Genomic DNA, 6,076 nt, shown 5'->3' on the forward strand with positions numbered 1-6,076 from the left:
GTTAATTTAGGGTTTGTGGTAGTTCTTGCAGGTATAACTAAAAGCGCACAAATGCCGTTTTGCGCATGGCTACCTGCTGCCATGGCGGCACCCACACCGGTCTCCTCTTTGGTGCATTCTTCGACATTGGTGACAGCTGGGGTTTATTTGATTCTTCGCTCTTTTTATATTATCAGAGCTAATCCCTTTGTGACTCAAATACTTATAGTCTTAAGACTATTTACTCTAATATTAGCGGGGTCAAGGGCTGTGTTTGCGTTTGACCTAAAAAAGGTAATCGCACTCTCGACTTTGAGGCAGTTAAGGTTAATAATATTCTCGATTTCAATCCTTCTTCCGTCTGTAGCTTTTTTTCATTTAGTAACCCATGCGGTATTTAAAGCTTTGTTGTTTCTAGGCGCAGGGGGTGTTATTCATAGAAACCAAAGAATCCAAGATATCCGGGGGTTAAGAAGCTTGTGGCAAGGATTACCGGTAAGAATGGGTGCAATAACGGTTGCAATTGTGTCCTTGAGAGGGGCCCCGTTTATAAGAGGGTTTTTCTCTAAAGACCTAATAATTGAGCTAAGAATGATAGACAGAAGAATAACTTATGGGTGCTATTTATTAGAGCTAACAGGTTTAATCTTCACTTCTTTTTATAGGGCACGGATTGTATTTAGAGTAATACTTGGGTCTAATTACGTTAATAGCAGAAGTTTGCGGATTAATGAGCACTTAAATATACAAACTCCTTTTCTTAGCCTGTATATTGGGGCTATTATCTTAGGAGGGGTATTAGGGAGGAAAATAGAGAGGTTTGGGTTTGTAGTAGTTCTTGAGAAATATGAGAGAGTCAGAGTATTTCTTATTCCCTTTGTAGGGTTAATTTTGTGATGAGGAGTGCTTAGAAAATTAGGGTCTAAGCCTTGGTCGTCAGCCAAACTATTAAGATTCTTTTTGAGAATGTGGCTCATAGAGAGGCTAACCTCCCACCCCAGAAAAATGGCCTTCTTTAAGGGGTCCAGGATGGTAGCTCAAAGTCTGGATCAAGGTTGACTAGAGCTATTGGGCCCTCAAGGTGCCCATAAGGGACTAGGTCAACTCAGCTGTTTGAATGAAATTGTTCAGAAAAATTATTTTACCTACCAGCTGGTAGTATGAGGGCTGGTGGTAGCGGGGGGCGTAAGCTTAATTATGTTTATATAATGAGAGTTATAGTCATATGTGTAATTTTGATGGCTGTGTTTTCGATTGTCTTAATTGCCAAGCAACCTATTTCTTTAGGGCTAGTGCTATTGAGGGGGGTCTATAATTGCATGTGTGGAGGTTGCACTGGAGGTTAGAAGGTTGTTAGGGTTCTTATTGTTCCTAACTTACGTTAGGGGTGTAATAGTCCTGTTCTTGTATGTTTTAAGGATCTACCCCAATGAAGTGTATCGTTTTAATCTAGAGTTTATGGTTCTCGTCAGAAGGTGTTGTGCCAGAGCGGTCCTTATGGGTCTTATGAATTACGAGTACAGAGAAATTAGCGGGTCTTTGTTTCTAAGTTTCATGGCTGAAAGAAGCGGGTTAAGGTTATATATCCTAATAGCTGGTGTGTTACTGTTTGTAATATTAGTGGTGTCGTATTTGTGCATAAAAACCATGGTGCCTTTACGAAGAGTAAAATAAACCTAAAATAGAAGATACAGTAGCTTAATTAAAGCGTCTCATTGAAAATGAGGAAGATGGATACTTTAGTACCTTGTGTCAAATCTGTAGGAGGGTTTGATTATGGCCCTAAATTTATGGGCAAAATGCTTCTCATGATTCTAAATGCGGGCTTGAACAAATTAAGTGCAAGTTCAACATCAGTGGGGAAAATTGGTTAATAAAGGAAACTTTAACCCAGCTTTTTGACAAATTCGGGGTCAATTGATGAATGCCAGCAGCCGCGGTTAGATTCAGTTCGAATATAAATTTAAGCGGATTGGTTAGAGTCAATGTTGTGTTATAAAACTATAAAAAAACTATAGGTGCAGTGTAATGTTAACGGTTTTTTGTGGTTATATTCCTAAAGTTTTAGTGAGCTTCTAACGAATCTATGAAGTGAAACCAGGATTAGATACCCTGTTATCCATAGTTTAAAACAAAAGTTCCTCTTAACTAAACATTTGGTTGTCAAAGAGAAATAAATAGGCGGTGTCTGAGATAGAAAACAGGGGATCCTGGGTGTTAAAGGATAACCCACCTACATTTGAGCCTTGTCTTATTAGTGCGTGTGTATGGTTGTTTACTCTAATATGGTGAGTGTCCGGGTAAAATTTTTGGTTATTACTGAAGCTAACTCTTATTTTACTTGCTGAGTTCGGTAAGGTAAGTTACTTTTAGTTAGGTGCAGCTACTAGAATTGGCTATATGCCCATGTAGCACAACTTCAAAAATAATTCAGATTGACATGCAGCTTATGACAAGGTTAATCTGGGATACAGATGTAACTTAAGCAATAATTCAAAGATTGAGCTACTAAAAGGTAGCTCAACTAAGTAGACAAATAAGATAAGAAAACTTGCCTTTGAAGAAGGACTTGTAAGTAAGGGTTAAAAATAAAATTACCCTGAATACAATCAGATGAGTACTAATCGCCCGTCGCTCGCGGGGAAACCTGTGAAAAGTCGTAACAAGGTAGCAGTAACGGAAGTTGCTGCTAGGCTATAATATGCATATATAGTAAATAATATTATATTTGCCTTCCAAGCAAAAGTTCTAATGAAATTAGTGTATGCTGGCCAAATAGTTTAAGCTAAAACGTTGAGCTGTTAATTCAAAATCGCAGTAATTTGCTTTGGCTTGCTTAAGTAGTTTAGGGAAAACATAAGATTTTCATTCTTAAGTCAGATAGTATTTCTCTTAAGTTGTGCTTAGTAGTTAATGTTAATATAACTGAGAACTGCAAATTCTCCATAGTCTAGTTAGGCCTAAGCTTAGTGCCACGTGGGGGATGATCCAGTTGCTTTGATGAAGCAAAGTTCAAAAGTAGTTTTTTGGCACTTAGAACTTCGAAGCGTTATAAAGAAAAATTGTAGTAAGTAGGGCTTTGATTCCTAAAGAAAAAGTTAATCTTCTTCTTCATAAATAAGTTAAAAGTAGTTAATATATAACTTAGAATTGTCAGTTCTAGATTCCTCTTACTGAGGCTTTTTATAATTTATCTTTTTTAAAGAGACGTGCATAATTGTTTTGTGAAAAGTGCACTTGAATTAAAATAGTATAAATAAATTTTAGTACCTTTTGCATAAGGGTTTTTCAAGACAAGTTTAAGAATTTAATTTTCCCGAATAAAAGAGAGTTATTTTTTTGAGTTAAGAAATCGTGGCAGAGATTTAATTAAACTAAAGAATAGCGGCTAGATACTATTCGCGCTTTTAGATATCTGGTTGGCTTAAAAAGATGTGTAAGCATTTTCCTTAACTATTTAAGGGGTAAAATTTTTTGGGTTAAGCTGAAAAATACTAAAATTGATGTTAAAAAAAAATTGGGTTTCTATAGGCTTTAAACTGGCTATTAGATATTAGTGTATTTTAACTAAAACCAGATGGGGAAAAAAGATTAATTGGGTTATTCATTTACTTTAAAATAAGCCTATGGTTGTAGGACCAGTGACTATGATAAAAACGAGTAAAAATATTATTTATTTGGTATTACTATTTTGTTTTACCTTAAAAAACTAAAGGCTAAATAAAAGTTTTTAAACGAATTCGGCAAACTAAACTTCTCGACTGTTTAACAAAAACATTTCCTTTTGATGTAAGTAAAAGGTAGTCCCTGCCCAGTGCAACTAGAGTAATGTTTGTTGTAAACGGCGGCGTTAACGTGAGCGTCCTAAGGTAGCGCGATAATTTGCCTTTCAATTGAAGGATGGTATGAAAGGGTTAACGAAGAAGGTGCTGTGTCTGAAAATTTAATTTAAACTAACTTTAAGGTGAAGAGGCCTTTATGTAAAAGAAGGACGACAAGACCCTATGAAGCTTTATCTTAATTGGAGTTTTTGGCTCTTATACGATTTTGATGGGAGATCAGTGAAAATAAGTCTTTCACTATTATATAAATCTAACTCGTATTTCCTAACTTTATATGTGTGGCTAGCTACTCTAGGGATAACAGCGCAATTTCTCCCGAAAGATGGTATTGGAGGGGAAGATTGCGACCTCGATGTTGGCTTTAGATATCCTAGAGGCGTAGAAGCTTCTAATGGTGGGTCTGTTCGCCCTTTAAAATCTAACATGAGCTGAGTTCAGAACGGCGTGAGCTAGTTCAGTTTCTATCCTCTTTTAAAAATGAGCTAATTTTGTACGAAAGGACTTTTTCGCTAAAGCAACGCTTTGCCCTGGCTCTGTCATTGCTTAAATAATGCTACGCAATAAACTGATTAGTTTATAAAAAGGGTTGCCTTTTATGAAGCTGAAGGCCAATTAGTGGCGGTAGGGCGTGTCGTTGGTTCTTGTTAAAATTAGTATTGCTATTTTATTAAAAAATAGGGTTAAAACGGGTTGCAAATTAGGTAAAAAATAAAACAGTCTATTAATGCAGCCAAAAAGCAGCAATCACCCACCTAAAGAATAAAACAAGGGTTCTAAAAAGGCGGTGTGTAATGGATTTGTGCTAGTAACAGACAAAAAAAAACCAAACACTGTGGAAACCCTTAAGAATGAGGTTTTATAGTGTACCGCATTTCCTGTTACCGGCCGGTACAGTGACCGCAAGGCCTGTTCTCCTGTCCTTTTACACGGAAACCCTGTTGCTGATGCATGTAAAAAGCCCTTAGTTAAGATAACTTATAAGTCAAAGTAAAACTTAATTTTACTTGACATTGTGTATTTTATTGAAAATCTAGTTGCGAATGCCCATACCTGTCCAAACTTGTTTTAGATTATGCTTTACAACCTGTTGTAGATAAGGTTTTGAACCCTTTACAGTGAGTAAGCATTTTTCAGAGTCATGTGAGACTTAACCTAATTAGTGGTAGAAAAAAACAAACTTAAACCTAAATTCTAAAGCTATTTGCTTCCTGTGGTTAATTGTAAACTGCAGGAGAAATGGATCTAAGGTGTTAATTTTTTTCGTTTGCCCTAATTTTGGTTGCTCATGTGATTTTTTGGGGTTTGAAAACTAGACTATCTGTATCTTAAAATCAAAAAATAAATAGAAATCAAGTCATATGAAAGTTCCCAAAGCGTAATTCATGGGTCACTTAAAGTCTAAGCAAAAAAGTAAATCAAAAATAAAATAAAATCAAAATGACACACTAATGCCTGGGGGGGCTGATCTGGAGGGGAGGAAATAGGAAAGCAGGTTAAATAGAGGTGACAAAAATGTGGTGTGCAGCAACAAAATGAAGCTAAATAAAATTGTGAAACGTAGAAGCGTGAGCTTGTAAACAAGGTTGTGAGCGTCTTAAAAAGTAAGTGTTAACAATAGTATGTAATATTAACACGCCTAAAAGGGGGTTAGGTGGGTTATAAACTTACAAAGACTACAAGTGATGAAGTTTATGTCTGGTCCTGAGGTCCCTTTTAAGTGAGTTAGTTTCGTATAAAAGGTTTTTAAGCAAAGCAATGTTCTGTCACAGATCTGAGTGCTATAGACAATATTGTATAGGGCCTTTTTATGTAAATAAACGTGGCGTTAGGCTGTTAAATGTGCTGGTTATAGGATGGTTACATAGCAATAATTACTATATTTGCCTTCTGGGCAAAAATTTTAATGAAATTAGTGTACGCTGGGTGAATAAATTAAGCTAGAATGTTGAGCTGTTAATTGAAAATCCCAGTAATTTGCTTAGGGTATAAGATTCTTATTCTCAAGCCAGATAGCCTGTCTCTTAAGTTGTGTTTAGTTGCTAATGTTAATATAACTGAGAGCTACAAATTCTTCCTAGCTTAGTTGTACGTGGGGGGATGGCCCAGTTGCTTTGATGAAGCTAAGCTCAAAAGTAGTTTATTGCTCTGAGGTGTTATAAAGAAGTATTATAGTACGTAGGACTTTGATTCCTAAAGAAAAAGTTAAAGCTTTTCTTTATAAACAATTTAAGAGGAGTTAATTAGTTTTAGGCTCA

General features: G+C 36.0%; 1 pseudogene; it reads left to right on the forward strand.

The window, feature by feature from the left end:
* Positions 1 to 319: 319 nt before the first annotated feature.
* Positions 320 to 1,666, forward strand: LOC134703517 (NADH-ubiquinone oxidoreductase chain 6-like; annotated as a pseudogene).
* Positions 1,667 to 6,076: the final 4,410 nt, after the last annotated feature.

The sequence above is a fragment of the Mytilus trossulus genome, unplaced genomic scaffold, assembly GCF_036588685.1.
Source record: "Mytilus trossulus isolate FHL-02 unplaced genomic scaffold, PNRI_Mtr1.1.1.hap1 h1tg001089l__unscaffolded, whole genome shotgun sequence".
NCBI lineage: Eukaryota > Metazoa > Mollusca > Bivalvia > Mytilida > Mytilidae > Mytilus > Mytilus trossulus.